The following is a 15,948-nucleotide window of genomic DNA, read 5'->3' as shown; positions in this document are numbered from 1 at the left end:
TGCAACAATACAAAGGAAGTGGGATTTTTCCTTGCAGGTAGCACAGCCGTCTCCCCGATTTGTGATGTGATTGCTCTGATAAGCCCACTTGGCAGCTAGGCCTCCAGGGTTTCTCTGTCAGCTGGTTGTTAGGATTCAGAGCAGTAAGGTAGGGTTTATGTCTGTCCTCAGAGAGAGGGAGAGAAATGGACAGTACATGAAAGGAAGAGCCAAAAATGCTTAGCAAGAGACTGTGTCACATAACCAAGAAGAGGGACTTGGGGATCTTTGGAGTGTGGTGTGTCTTGTGGAATAAACCTCTCCTGTCTATTCCACTAAGTTTTCAGTAAAATCTACACTTGTAGGTTTTCTTCTGGATAATATAAAATGTGCTGAAAGTTGCCTTGAGACTGTAAACAGGTTTGAAGAGTGAGAGCAGAGCCTGCCTGTGGAGGACTCCCCATCCAGGTTACATAGCTGGCTCCTTTTGCCCGACCTCTGACATCATTGCTTGCCCCAGGAAGCCTTGTTTATTTTATTCCCAGTTACCTGCTCAGAATGTTACACCTGCCTCATTCTTCAAAGTCTGGCCTGACAGTGTATACTCTGGACTCCTAACTTACCTACCTGGTTGTGACTGTCTGTGCGGCCATCCTAGCCAAGCTGGGAGTACAGCCCCTGCTTCCCTTTCCCCCGCTCGTATCTCACCACATTTCCTCCTTGTTCAGTGCCGGCAAACCAAACTGTTTGAAGTTCCCCAAACTCACCATGCTGTCACCAATGCATTGTTTCTTCTGCCTGAAATATTTATTTTCTCTTCCTCCTCCAAGAGTCCAGCCCTCTCTCTGCCTATGTAACTCGGGGCACTGTAAGATGTCATCTAAAACTTCCTTCTACTGGAAAACTGTCCCTGCCTCTGCATTTCCCTCGTAGTAGTACTTACCTCCTTGCACTGAAATGGATGGTTTATTGTCCATCTTCCCCATTAGACTGAGGTCGCTATAATCCTGGTTTCCTTGGTGTTCTGTGCACCTCGGATAGGGTCTGTTACATAGTGGCTGCTTCATAAGTACTTATCATAAATCAAATAAATATCTTATATCAAAATTTGTGAATACCAAGCCAGGTAGCTTAACTTAAGCCCTGACTCATACAAGTTGGGCATGAAGTTCATCTGCGGCTCTAAAGCCAAGGTCATTTCATCTTACAGTGACTCCCTGGTGCCCACAACCATGCCAAGTTACAGCTGGGAGCCTGATGCTTGTTTGTTTGGCAAAAAGGAACAGAACAGCCCAACCTAAGTGAGCTCATTTTACTACCTATTCTTAAGAACAGTTGCTTATAAGAGCAATGTATCTGTACCAAGTACAAATTCCAGCTCTGCCATTTATTAGATTTAAGCCATTTTTCAATTGGCTCAAATCCCTTTGCCTCTTTTTCTTATATAAAGGGGGAGAGGGGAGTGGAAATGCCTTTTAGAAGTTTTGTGAAAAATTAGTAACACACTTATTTTATACATAATAAGTTATCATAAACATTATCAAATACCATTATCAAAAATCCTCTGAGTTTCAAAAGAATAAAAACAAATAACGAATAGCTTGTGTTTTACTTTCTTTGTGTTTAGAATGAGTCTCAATGGGCCATAGATTTACAACTAAGGACCAACCAGTAGAAATGGCAAGATTGCATCCAACTGATAAGGAACAAGAGGGAAGAACAATGAATAAATATCCAAGCGTGTGCGTTTGGTGGGGCAGGGGTTACTAACTACATCCTATATTCAGGAATTCCACGTGGAATAACAACTAAGGACTACTGCTTAATAGCAGCTATGGGAGAGGCTGTGCAATGCTTAAGCTTATTGTTCGAGAAAGATTTAGTAGAGAAAAACTCCTTCACCTCATTAAAATTGAAAAATTCTTAGGTGACATATAGGAAAGTGGAAAGAATATGAAATGCAATAGTCATAGCAAATGGTGATCCAAGGCAAAAGGGAAAACATGAAAGATAATAAAATGAAAGGAAATTTAAAAGTTTAAACTCTAAAAATATTTTGGAATATAAAATTTAGAACAGATTTATACTTAAGTACAATGGCAGATTTTCTGTTTGTGTAAAAAATAGACAGCAAAAAGAATAGTTTTACTCTCCAAACTCATATGGGTGAATGAAATTTAACCTGCAGAACAATCTGGTGGACTCTGTAGGTACCATTGTCACTGTTAAAAGTGAGAGTGAAGTACTTTGGAAATACCTGGAAATTGTCACACTTTGAGAATTAAAACTATGAAATCAAAATATAATGAATGAGTATGAAATGTTGCAAACTACCTTAAAAGGCAGAATGCCTCCTAGATAAGCAAGATTTGATTTTATCCTGTCTGAAGATACCTGACATAACCAAAGAAGAATATGCCCATCAGAAAGAGGATTAGTTACATCGACAGAAGCATGCTGTACGCCAGAAATTGACACAGCGTTGTAAACTGACTATCCTTCAGTAAAAGAAAAAAATGCAAAAAAAAAAAAAAAAAAAAGAAAAAAAGGAAGACGATTAGTTAGATATTTGAGTTTCTTAAAAAATAGAGGCTAAAACAGGAAAACACAGATGACACATCCAAAAATTGTTAATGGAAAATAGATTCTTATTTGACTTACTACCAATAAGACCCCTCATTACAATCTGTATGCAAAGTTTGAGTACTGGATTTGGAGAAAGACTTCCAGGATTTGAATCTGGCTTTGCAACTTACTAGATATGAGACTTTGAACAGAATAACAGAATAACAGAATAACCCAGATAGTTCACCTCATCTGCAATTTGAGGCTACCTCTTCACAGAGTGCTTACAAATAAAACACAAACCCACAATAAATTCTATCTGTGATTGTAACATTCATTGGGCCAATTCCCTCTGCTCTATTTCCAAACTAATCTTAAGCAACCTTCAGATTACTATATGGTTTCTCATGTAATTTGAAAATGCTAGGGTCATGCAATTCAAGTTTCGCCATGCCTGTGACAGATACATTTCTTATTATAAATTAATGGATTAGATTTCTAGTGTTATATGTTACTCTCATGACCTTGATTAATGTGAGTCTATTATGTTAGCAATGTGGCATATGTTTCAGAGCAACGTAAAGGTCTTTTGAGCGCACGTCAAAATTCAGAAATTCACCACATATTGCCTCAGTTAAGATTCTAGTTAAATTCAGTGACAATCCTTCTTTATAAGAAATTCTATTTCCAGAGAAATAAATAATAGAGAATGCAGATACACAGTAGGACATTCGTCAAATCAAGGAAAAGGGAGAGTGTAGACAGAACGTCTCTTGCTGTTCTCTCATGTATGCTGACAGAGGCTAAAACACAAAACGACTTCCTTTCCACTAAAATCTTTCACTATTTCACTGTCCCCTTGGGTATACAATCCAAGTGATCTTTTAACAGGAAAACGTGTTCATAACATTTGCCTTAATTTGTTCAGTGATTCCATAGTGGGCAAGGGAAGCACACCTAACTCCCCAAGTCCCCCAGCTTCGTCACCCTCCGAGGTGGAGCCAAGGCTAATGTTCATACCTTTAGGGAAGTGGGGACCCCTGGCTACATTTGAGTGCACCCAGGGTTAGCATACCTGGGCCAATTAGATCCTCTCTCCAGGAATGTTGAATTGGGACCAAGAGTGATTAGTTGGTCTCTGCCAGTACTGAATCTGTAACAAACTCTGGAGTGAATCTGAAGCGTGGCCATGTGCCTTGGATGAACTGTGGAGAAGAAAGAACTGGTTTCATTAGGAAGATGAAAATGAAGCAGACAAAAAAGAACAGAAGTGAGAGATGGTAATTTAATAACCTTGTTCCTACTTGTTTCTGTTTCTAAGGAATGGCTGAATTCTCACATTGGGCTTTCATGAAACTACCTGAATTTTTCTAATAATTCTCCCTTTCTGCTTAAGCCAGTCTGAGTTGGGTTTTTTTTAATATTTTTATTGAAGTATAGTCAGTTTACAATGTTGTGTCAATTTCTGGTGGACAGCACAATACTCCAGTCATATAGGAACATACATATATTTGTTTTCATATTCTTTTTCATCATAAGTTACTACAAGATATTGAATATGGTTCCCTGTGCTATACAGTATAAACTTGTTATTTATCTATTATTTTTATATTAGTATCTGAAATCAAAATTTTTTTAATACTTGCAACTATGAAGTTTCTTTACTTAGAAAGGTCAGTCTAAAATGGTGCCCTTCATAAATGGTCCTTGCCTACTACTGGTCCAGCCTCACCTCCCACCATGTTACAACTTATACTCAAGTTTCCAGCAGGACCCACCAAATGACTCACATGATCTTTGAACTTTCCCTACTCTCATATCATCAGGTTTTCTACATGCAGTTTCCTCTTCCTACAAGTGCACCCATCCTTTTCTACCTGCCAACGGTTACTCTCCTTGGGCATTCTGTCCCCACCACTTCCATTGCACTGTAGAGACACTCACACTGCTATACATAATTCATTGTAGAAAAATGATTTTCATGTCTGTCTCCCCACTATCCTATAACCTCATAGGTGGCAAACATCTCCCATTTATGTTTTTGTATTTCACTTCTGCATTCCCAATTCAAAGCCCATAACATACACTGTATGTATTCCTGGTATATACACATCCTTCTGCCATTCATTGGATAAGATGTATGTTCCATGAACACAACTGCTGAAGGCATTGGTATTCATTTCTGGGGCAAAAAGATGAAATAAAGCCTGAGCTCCTGAAGAGTCCCATCCTACTTGGCATTCCCACCAGCACATAGAGTTCTGGTCATTATTGTTAGTCTTGGGCCCCTACATACAGTTTCTTAAGCTGTTTCATCAGAGCCAACTTTAAATCATATTTAATGTATAAGTGGCAGGATAAAACCAGTAACAGCAGCATCCTGGGACAGAGCCAAAATCAGAGCTTTTCTGCTTCATAACTGTGCTGACCTGGACACAAGTGGGGATTAAAAACAGCAGGCTGCACAATCAGCCGCCGTCTGGAGAGCTGAAGTTGGGTCATCACAAGCTGAGAGGGCATGTAGAGCGACAGAAGGATGGGTGTATGTCCGAACAGGATCGTCTCGAGACAAAGAACCTGCAGTGTGGCCATCAGACATGAACAGGGAGGTGTGCCAGTCTTCTGGGGGTGGGTCAGTGACGTTGTCAGGACAGCAGGCAGCGAAGTAGCTGTGATGGAGGATGAAGACTGCTGGTTTGCCCAGGACGTCCCCGGGTAATGCTTGTTGTCCTGGGCTAATTACTATGCACTTACGTCTACCCCTTAGACTCTTAAGAGGGCCTTTTTGATTTAAAAAAAAAAAAATCATAAAGTGACTTCAATTGTAAACAATCATTGAATCAAAATATCACCAAAACTCCGGTCACAAACCAAAGTACAGCCATCCTTTTTAGAGAGTTTCTAAAACATTGCAATGATGCATCTGTGTTGCATTTGTTTTTATGTTTTCCCAGAGTCCCTTTGAGGAAACCTTCTTAGCCTGCTACAGGCGAGGCAGGCTTTCCTCCCTCATAATCCAGTGATGCATCTAACTTCAGCCCTCCTACTCCTACCAAATAACCCCAACCTGGGCCACTTAGAGTCCTTCTCAGCATTTTGACAGAACTTTTGAGGTAAATCTCTTTAAGGGGGTGAGCTTCTGTTAGTCATCTGTGCCATCAAGTGAGAAAATGTTGAGGGGTAATGAAGGCAACACAGAGGAAGGGAAAACTGAGCAACAAAGAAAGAATTCCTGCCTCCCACCTTGCCTGGAGTTTATTTTCAGTTACGGGAGGCAGTGAATTCCATTTTTGCTCAGCGTAGTGTGAATTAGATCTGTACATGTTACCAAAAGAGTCCTGACAAATACAACTGCCTTCTCATTAAACTGTCCAGCTTTTTACCTGCCCTCTCTCATTATACCGGGCATAGACCCACGTTCAGCAGCTGTATGAGTAGGACAAAGAAAAATTAAGTGATGGGATGGATCTAGGGCTGGATCAGCCTAGGACAAAGCCACTTATCATGACTGTGGTGCCCCTAATGAGCACAGCACTTAAGTTACCTCGGCAGGAAATCTAATGTGCTTATTCTCCCATGATGCAAGCAAATTTTAATAGCAGTAAGCAAAGAATGAAAATATTAAATTAATTCTATTAGTTCTCAGAAACTGGTGCTTGCTGAATAGAAAACTGACCTTAGCACAATTTGAACTTAGACCCCAAGGCTTTAGAGGCCAGAGGGTTATTGCTTTGACATGGTCAAAAGCACTGTTTGCTTTTTAATAATGACATAATTGCTTTTTACCATAGCAGTGAGAGCAGAAACAGGGAAAAACATATTTTGGTACTGACTAAAGGTGTAATAGGCCGGCAGCCCCTGCCTGCCTGGGATCACAGCTGCAGTGTGTGTAGCACCTCAGTTCGGTCCGCTCTCTGAGGCAGGCTTTCACCTGGGAGGAGCCCCCGCGCGGTGATGCGGAGCTTGTCTTGCAGCTTGAACCCAGCCTCAATCATGTGGTAGGAGTTCCGGTAGGAGATTTCTGTCCACTTTGTCCCCATTATCCCTGTTGTTTCCCCCATTTTGAACTTGTGAACTCTGGTTATAGCTCTGAGAACCTACCTAGCAGGATTGCACTGTGTTCTTTGTACTGTTATTAGAACAACTTTCTTAAGCTGGACTGGTTGCCTGGAAGCATAATGTCTCCCTCCACATGGTCTAGAGAATCACAAGCCACTGATATAACGTTCCTCATGCTTTAGAATTTTTTATGTATTGAGTCAAGCCTAGGGACTTCATATTTCAGTGGTCACTGAGCATATTTTCACCTAACTGCACTCACAGTATCCAGGTCTGTACTAACTAAAACTGTCCTGTATGTTCCTGCCTTCTTCATTCCCACCTGCCTCTCTTAAAAGATCCAGGGCACTGACTCTCCATACTTTTGAGATTAGTGTCAAAGACTATGACTTGCTACTGGATATATCTGGGTATGCAAATTTGTTAAGGGCAATGCTATTTTGGAGGCTTTTACAGTAATCCACTTGAGACATCATAGTAGGTCAATCCAGTGTGTTAGAAGTAGTAAGAGTTGGCAGCTTTCTATGTATATTTTTAAGGATTTTCTAAGAAGTTGCATGTGAGGTGTGCTAAAAAGAAAGGATTAAAGATGACAGCAAGGTTTTTGGCCTGAGTAACTGGAATGATAAGAGTTGCCATCATCATAGGTGGGGAAAATTGAAGGAAGAATAGTTCTGGAGACTGGGGAGATAAAAAGCCAATTTTGGAATGCTGTGCAGTATTTGCTACACATCAAGGTAGAGATATTGCATTATTCAGAGGTCCCTCAGGAACACCCTCATTTCTAACACCAGCTGCAAACTTTGGGAGTCTCCAAGACCATCTTCACTTCTGATACCACTTGCAATTTCAGGAGTCCCCAGGATCACCTTCAGGTTTGATAATTCTCTAGAAGAACTCACAGAGTGACTGAAAGCTGATATACTCACTGTTACAATTTATGACAACAAAAGGATACAGATTAAGGTCAGCCAAGGGAAGAGGCTCATGGGGCAGAGTCCAGAAGCGGTCCACACTCAGGTTCCAGTTGTCGTCTCTGACAACTGGATTCGTAGACAGCACTAACTTTTCCAGGAAACAATGAGTGACAATATACATGGAGTATTATCAGCATGGAAAACTCACCTGAGCCTTGCTGTCCAGAGTTTTTAATTGGGGCTTGGTCATATAGACATGGCTGACCACCCACTTGACTGATTGGTAGGTCTCCAGCCCCTCAAGAGATTTAGCTGATATCTCATGACCCAAGAACCCTGCCATTAAATTACATTGTTAGACTATACAGTGTGGCCTGAGGCCTCCAGATAAACAAAGACACTCTATCAGTGTCTCCCAGGAGCTTAGAGCATTAGCTCCCAGGAGCTAAGAGCAAAGGCTAGACATCTCTGTGGGCAAGGTTAATTTTTTACTGTACAATTGTCAAATAGGAAAGTGAATTTAGGAGTCTAGGGTTCAGGGAAGCAGCCTGCAAGAGATATAAATTTGGAAGTCATCAGCATATAGATGGGGTATTAATTAGGTTCCTAGCAAGAAGCAGACTTCCCTTAGATGCCTGAAATGAAGAGGTTTTGACCACTCACGGGACTGCAGGCGGGATTTGGGGAGTACATAGGGGCTGTTGAGGCACCCTTATGACAGCAGTCTCTGAGTTCCCAGGAAGTAGTTACCAGAAACCGGTGAGAAGTGTTCAACTGTTCCAGGCACACACTAAGTGATTCCTGTGCAGTAGCTCATTTGATTTTCCCCTATATAGTTATAATGACTACTATCACATTTTTACAGGTGAGAAAACTAAAGTTTAAAAAATTTAAATATCTTTGTCCATAGTCATTGAGTAGAAAGTTAATGAGGTGGGATTCAGCCCACATCTGCTAATGCAGACGACCATGCCACATTATGGTACAGAAATTTGGCATCATGATGCAAAGATAAGTTTAATGTAGGAAATAGGTTCATATATGTTTGAAAGGGCTTCAGACTTTGTCCATGATTTACCTGCTAAAGGTTATTCAGGTATTGCCAGTTAGTGACTTCCCACTTAGGCCTTCCAGGGAAGCTTCTGCTTTGCTCGACCAGTGTTGTGAGGCTTCGTGGGTTGGGCTTTACAAACGGGAGCTGAGCAAAAGGAACAAAAGCATCATGGCCAGATTCTCCTCAGAGGAGAAGCTGGGGCAGAAATAAGTCAGATTTCCCGGGGAAATAGAAGTGGAGGAGCAGTGTGTATATGCATGTGTGCCTCTGCGCGCACACGCACACACACACAGATGCACCCATGTACGTGTATTATGTGTCAAAGTGAGTTTTCAGGATTTGGTGGTGTTTGAGAAGAGAAAAAATAGAGCATTTTATTGAGTTGCTTCAGACAAATTTTTTTGAATGTTTTCAGGGAACTGTAAGTGTCAGAATTACTGTTTGGATTCTACTTATTTGAATGCATCATGGTTCAGGGTTGAACCATGTGAGTCATGGCTTCAGTAGAGAGCATGGTGCCAAAAATGTATGGTCCACACTATTATTTTCCATTCTGAAGCATAGAAAGGCTTTGCCATCAATAAAACAATATCAGTGATAAGATTTGATGACACTAGTAAGAAGGAGATTTTAATTTAGGGGCAATCAATGCACGATGTCAGCATGCCTACCCTACCACCCAGGTTTAAATCCCTTATTAAAACATGTTCCTGATCACAGAACTTGTCTAAAGAACATTCTCAACTCAGTGCTTCAGGTAGCCAGTGATAATTAATTGACCCTGGCATGTGAATTCAAATTCATTTGCCATTTGGTTTCTAATATATCAAGCTAAATAAAGTGTTTTTATTTGGTTTTAGTTTTGAATTTATTAGGCTCTGTCATTCTTTAAAAATGAAGCAAAATTCAAAAAGACAGAAAGAAATTCCTCTCTTTAAGGGTAGTGTTTGGATTTGAGGATTTTTTTCCCAGGAGACCAGCCCTCCAATTTTACTTTACATAGCTTTCTCTCCCTTTTCTAAGAAGATGGAAAACACATTGGAAGTTTCCTCTCATCTTCCCTTCCTCTTCTCCCTTCTTTTTCTAGACACCAATTTTCTTTATTTTCTATTTTCCCTGTACTGCTGAACAAATTCATCTCACCCTCAAAGAGGGGAGGGCTGACATAAATTTGGAGACAGAATTTTTTTTCAATGACAATCTACCTCTCCTGTCAAAGATGTTTTTGATTTTCTTGTTATGATTTGCTTCCCTCTCTAAATATACAGCATTACCATACATTACAAAGTCCATAACTGGTATACATATCTGTTTAACTTTCTTTAAAACACTCTGTTGTGCAAATAAAACATTCAATAAAAACAACTCCTTGAAATGTTATACTTGGCCTTTCGATGAATTATCTTTCCTCAGATGGAAAAAAATGGTGGTGACTGACTGTCAATGAATCATTTTTGTACAGTTTATTATGCAGTGCATTGTGGGGCAGAGAGGGGATCTGGCCTGCACAAAGACCACTTTAACTGAAATGATAAATAGGCCTGATGCGCCAGCCAAGTGGCAAAGCTCGAGTCGGTGTGGCTGCTGAAATGGATGCCTGCATCTGAGAGGAAACTTGGGACTCCCTTCCTGGGGCTCAGGGAGGCTGGGCCTGCTGAGAGGTGGTGTGATTGATCTCTTTAGAAGCAAGTGCCAGCTGGAGTGTGCATAAAGGGTTCCTTCTGGATTCTCCTTAAAAGCTAAACTGATGACACCTTCTGAAAGGAGCATCTCGGACCTCTGTCCTCTGTTAGCTTAAGATAAACCTTGATTTTAGCCATTGTAAAGTAACTGAAAGCAGAAAAAGCTTTAAAAAATATACCCTCAGTGACAGAATTAGAGGGAGTAGAATGTTACTCATCCACCAAAATAAAGGGGTAATTGCAATGTGGTGCTCTTCTTTGTTAGAAGGTCTTCAGGAACCCATCTGTGCAAATTGTTTCCTTTTTATTATCATTACATCAACTAATTACATTAGGGAAATGGGGGCATTTTAATTAAAAGACTGTTTTAAGGCATTGTAATTCTACTCTTTCATTAAATAACTTAACTAGTTGCCAAATTTGTTAGAGTAAACTATATTTTTGAAAATTATTGTTTGGAAATTATTTGTGTCAACCATATTTTCAGCAAAATAGATTCTGCCCTTTTATTTTATCTAATACATGGGTCCTTTTTTTTCTGCATTTTGACCAAAGGACCATAGGACAGGACCACCTGGAAACTATCCCAATTATCTTGAGAGGCTTACTTTTCCTGAAAAGGGGGGGAAACTGTTTCATTTTACGAAACATGTATATTTACTTGCATGTGATGGATTGACTAGGGTAATCCTTTATGAAATTGGCATTTATAGAACGTGTTACATTGCAGAGGAACACTGAGGGAGGTAGGAAGATCACCAGAGATCCACAGTGGAAAATACATAGCCAGTATTGTAATTAAAAGACATTCGTACCATTTAAGCTCTTTTTCCTTTGGGTAAAAACTTCATCCACATTCATCAAATTACAGGGATGCCTTCAGATAACTCATACTTAAATAGGTGGGTAAATGTCCATTCTTTGGATGTCTTGAAAGCATCTCCCATTTTGTCAGTCCTCTTCTTATCCCTTCAAGGTGTTCTAAATAACAGAATTCAGGCAGGGATTTGTCCCTAACTGTCAGATAATGGGGAAGGAAATGTTCTAGAATGAAAATATGAATAAAAGAAAAGAAAACAAACACTGGGCAGAACAATGAAGGCGTAGAAGCCAAGAGAGGACTCTAAGCACCTGGTGCGGGAGATGGTGGAAGGCCAGAATTTAAAAATCGTGATTCTACTCTCAATATTCAAGCAGCTCTGTAGATTTCTTCTCCCTGATTGAAATGCTGAACCATTTTTATTCCAAAAACTGAATGTGAAAAGCATTATAGAAACAACTTTGGCATTAAAATATGTAAAAGTCAAACAGTATCTCATGCGGTTAAAGACCGAATAAATGCTATTATTCCAATCACTGTATTTATCCAGGAAACAATGTCATGTACAGAGTAGACATGCAGTAAATATGTGTTGAATGAATGACTGAAGACAATATTTCTCTTGAATTCTCAAGTAGGAGATGGCAGTTCCTACTAGCAACAGTTTTTTGTTTTTTTTTTTTTTAGCCCTTCAATATTATTCCTCAGGGTAGCTGGCAGACTGAATGAAATCTGTTACATTAATGCCAGCAGGGATGTGTATGTGTGAAGAGAATAAGTAAACATTTATTGTACATGATGGCTCAATGGACTATCCATATGAGTTCTTAAGACTCTTGAAAATACTTGACAATATTTATATTTAAGGTGAACTCTACAAATACTGTTTGAGGATTTTATACTTCTGGAAATTTTTATTTTTGAGTCCATCAAGCTTTTTCAATTCAAAACTGTTGGACTAATCTGTAACTATACAGCTACGTTTTCTTTGGTAATGAGTTAATCTCAATTGTTTCATTAAAATTTTGATATTGGTAGATTTTCAGTCAAAATCAGTTTCAAAATAACTTCCAAGAGTAGATTTAGTAAGCAGCACATTTAAAAAAAATTATATTCTTCCCTTTTTAGCCAAAATAACAACCATGAAGACTGCTACTTATTGAGAGTCTGAAGTATGCCAGTCCCTTTTTTGGTATTTCATATGTTAATACATAGATGGTTTTACACTATTATAGAGAATGGGAAAGCAAAATAAATGTAAGACAAATATAATATCTCGTATAAATATATCATAGATTTTTGAACTGAGATTCACACTCAACACCCAGGCTATTGCTACTATGATAGACTAAATCTCTCAGACTTATATTTGACTTGCTCAAAATCTCATCAGTTACATAAACCAAGGGTAGCTTTCTTTCTTTTCTTTATTTATCTAAGGTTGGTATTAGATCAGTCTGCATTTATATAAATAATTTTATGAGAATAATAAAAAATTTAGAGCTCAGAAAAAATAGAGGTAATCCAATTTAGTTATTCTTAGACATTTTTGTTTTAGTACCAGTTTACATTCTTAATAATGATTGAAGATTTCTAAAAGCATTTGTAGTATGTTATACTTATCAATATTTACCATATTAGTAATAAAATTACCATATTTAAAATATTCATTTAATAATTGCAGTAATAAACCCATGATCTAGTCACATAAATAGCATATTTTAAGGAAAAATACCTATATTTTTCTAAACAAAACAAATAGTAAAGGTAAGAGTGGCATTGTTTTATATTCACGTATCTCTTTAATATTTGGTTTAATAAAATGTAGCTGGATTTGCATATCTGCTTCCTTTTCCAATCTGCTGTAATATCATCAAAGTCTTGCAACTTTTAGAACACTCCACTGCGCACATGTGGGAGGATGAAAATTTAAAAAGCCAAATAACCTCTTATTATTGTTATTACAAAAATAATTTGGCCTCAGGGACCCAACAGAGAGGGTAAAGGGGTCTGGGGACTACACTTGGAGAACTGCTGATCTGGATGAATCTCATTAAATAGATGTGGAAACTAAAGTGTCCTGTGGATCTGCTACTGAGCTTAAGTCTGATAATAGGCTGGGGAGGGACTGGTACTTTCCTCCACGGGTGTTAGGTATGATTAAGATGCGTACTAAGCTCCACTGTGGAAATACATGAAGATGATCTTCATGGAGTCCATTTTCTACCTCCCTCCCTCTTCTACTAAAGCCACAGCAAGCTACTACCCCCACCATCCTATTGAAACTATCTATCTTTGCCTGGGTCAGCAATGATGTTTTAGTTAAATTTAATAGGCACTTTCTTAAAATGTTTACTCATCTTTCCTTGTTAACTAGTAACTCTTGACATACTAGTAACTCTTTGTTTACTAGTTTTTTCCTTGTTTACTAGTAACTCTGATCACTCCTCTCATTTTGCGCCCTCAATTGACTTGATCCTTCCATGGCCTCACACTGTGCAAGCACTCTCTCCCCCAAGATGCCCAAGCCAGAAATCTGAGAGACTTCCCTGACTCAGCCCTCCCCTTCATCAAGGAAGTGACTGTCTTCACTGTCAGTCCTTTCTCAAAAATCTCTCCAGTTCATCACGTTCTTTCTCTCCCTACTGTCTGGACCTCAATACACATCTTATCCTTTCAGAACCTGCGTTATTAAAACTGTCTTCCAACTCTTCCTTCCTCCTATTTTAGCTCTTCTGATCTGTCTTCTGTAGAAAAAATCTGAGTGATTCTTGTGAAATGTAGATTCCAGGAGGGCACATTCCAGCACCCTCCAGTTAAGGCCTCAACTCTAAATTAATTTACAAGGGCATCCTAAGTGGTCCCCTGCCCTCTTCTCAAATTACACTTGTCAGCACTTCTTCCTTGCTCCTTAAGATTCACTGCCCATGCTCTCTCACCTCCATGCCAGTATAGAAGCTGTTTTTATTTCAATCCATTCCTTCCACTCTTTCTCTTTTTATTTAAGTATTAATTTAGATGTCACCTCCTTTGGGATAATGTCCCTGAACGCTCCCATTCTGAGTTAGGTGCTGCTTGTTTCCTCAACAATCCGTATTTTCCCCACAAAAACAGTGTTTGCCAGTTTTCATTTATAATTGCTTGCTTAGTAACCTTTGTCCCCCTGTGTATTTTTAGTACGGTGTGGGCAGGAAGTTTGTCTATTTGTATTTCATGGTATCCCCAATGTCTAGAACAATATTTGATCTATAGTAAAAATTCAATAAACATTTGTTTTCTGCATGAGTAAACGAATGATGTCTTCTTTTTTTCTCTCTTATTCCTATGGATGGTTGTATTTACAGTTTTTTAACTCACTCTTCCTAACGAAGTTGGAAATCATTCTTTGAATTAATTATTTTATTGGCTTATGCTACTGATTAATATAAATAGTTATTATCCTGTAACATTGCTATGCCAAAGTGGCTCAAGGAGTAGCTCTATGACACTTACTTGAAACCAAACCTATCTTTGGAAATTGGCCATACTCTTTGAGGACAAAGAAAGTCACCTGGGAAGATTGTTAAAACTACACATGCACGAGTCCTATCCCCTGAAGGTTCTGATTTAGTTGTTTAGGTTGTAACCAGCTTCACAGATTACTGTCATAACCTTCCAGAGTTTGGGAGCCACTTCCTTGCAGCAATTATACTCTGTGGTTTATTTATAAAAATACTTAAACAATGTTGCTACCCTTTAAAATTTTATTCTAATTGAGTTACAGAGTACTCCCATGTGCAAAGTGATGTATAGCCTTTTATACATGTTTTAGAGGATTTTATAAGCCCGATGTTAAACTCTATTACAATTAAGCAGATGTTATAAATTCAAATATTTGTTTTCACCTTTGCACAACTCAGTATTAACATCTGTACTCATTACATACATAATTCCCTAGACTGAATTGTGTTATGTTTAATGGATACATTTGCTATCAATTAATTATGTAATATTTATTTTACTAGTTAGTAAATATTCAAATTTGTAAAACAAAATGAGATAATAGTATTATACTGTGTAAGTTATGCAAATATTACTTGTAGAATTTTAAACAGCAAAATTCTAAAATAACTTACAATGAAGTAAATTTTATGAGACAGTATTTTAAAAGCAAAAGATACTAGGTATATTTATGAATTTACATATTTTTAAAATTGTATGTCTCAAGGATGAAGGTACTAAAAATTAGTCATGTTAATTGTATTAAATATATTGCAACACATCAAAGTATATATAGCACTATATTAATTAATTAATTATTTAAAAACTGAAAAAAAAATTCCTACAATTAGATTTTATTCTTTAGATATCATGTGTTATTTTAATATACAGTAGATTTTTAGTCATAGTATGACATTTTTAATTCCTGTTTCCAGGTAAAATAATATATATATAATAAAAAGAAAGTATATATATATAGAGAGAAAGTGTTTCAGATTATTTATTTACAGATATTTTCCTTTGTTATTGTTTGTCATACTAATACTAATGAAGGTAGTTTTTCAGAGAAGGTAGAAATGGAGTTATAGCAATATAGAGATGAGGTGGAAAAGGGGTAAGTAAGGAAAAGAAAGAGGAGAAAGGAAATTGCTTAGTTTGGTCCAAGCTAATAGAATTGTATGATCCTTCTTTTCTTCTCACATTCTTACATATTGGGTCTTTTCATCAGTTTTTAAAGGGGCTTCATTACTTAAAGTTTGTGTGAAGGAATAAATTCAATGATTTATCTCTGTTACTTAAAAATGCACAACAGTTCTATAACCTATTGGAAATGTATCTATTAATTTAGTATGTTTTTGAAACATACAATCAGGATCTACTTTTCCAGGAAAA

At 38.1% G+C, this 15,948-nt stretch overlaps 1 protein-coding gene across 3 annotated transcripts in view; it reads left to right on the top strand.

The window, feature by feature from the left end:
* Positions 1-15,948, top strand: part of GRIK2 (glutamate ionotropic receptor kainate type subunit 2) — an 896,246-nt gene that overhangs the window by 580,415 nt on the left and 299,883 nt on the right. The gene's annotated exons all lie outside the window — the stretch shown is intronic.

This window comes from Camelus ferus, unplaced genomic scaffold (genome assembly GCF_009834535.1).
Source record: "Camelus ferus isolate YT-003-E unplaced genomic scaffold, BCGSAC_Cfer_1.0 contig298, whole genome shotgun sequence".
Lineage (NCBI taxonomy): Eukaryota > Metazoa > Chordata > Mammalia > Artiodactyla > Camelidae > Camelus > Camelus ferus.
This window is presented reverse-complemented; position numbering and strand designations above follow the sequence as displayed.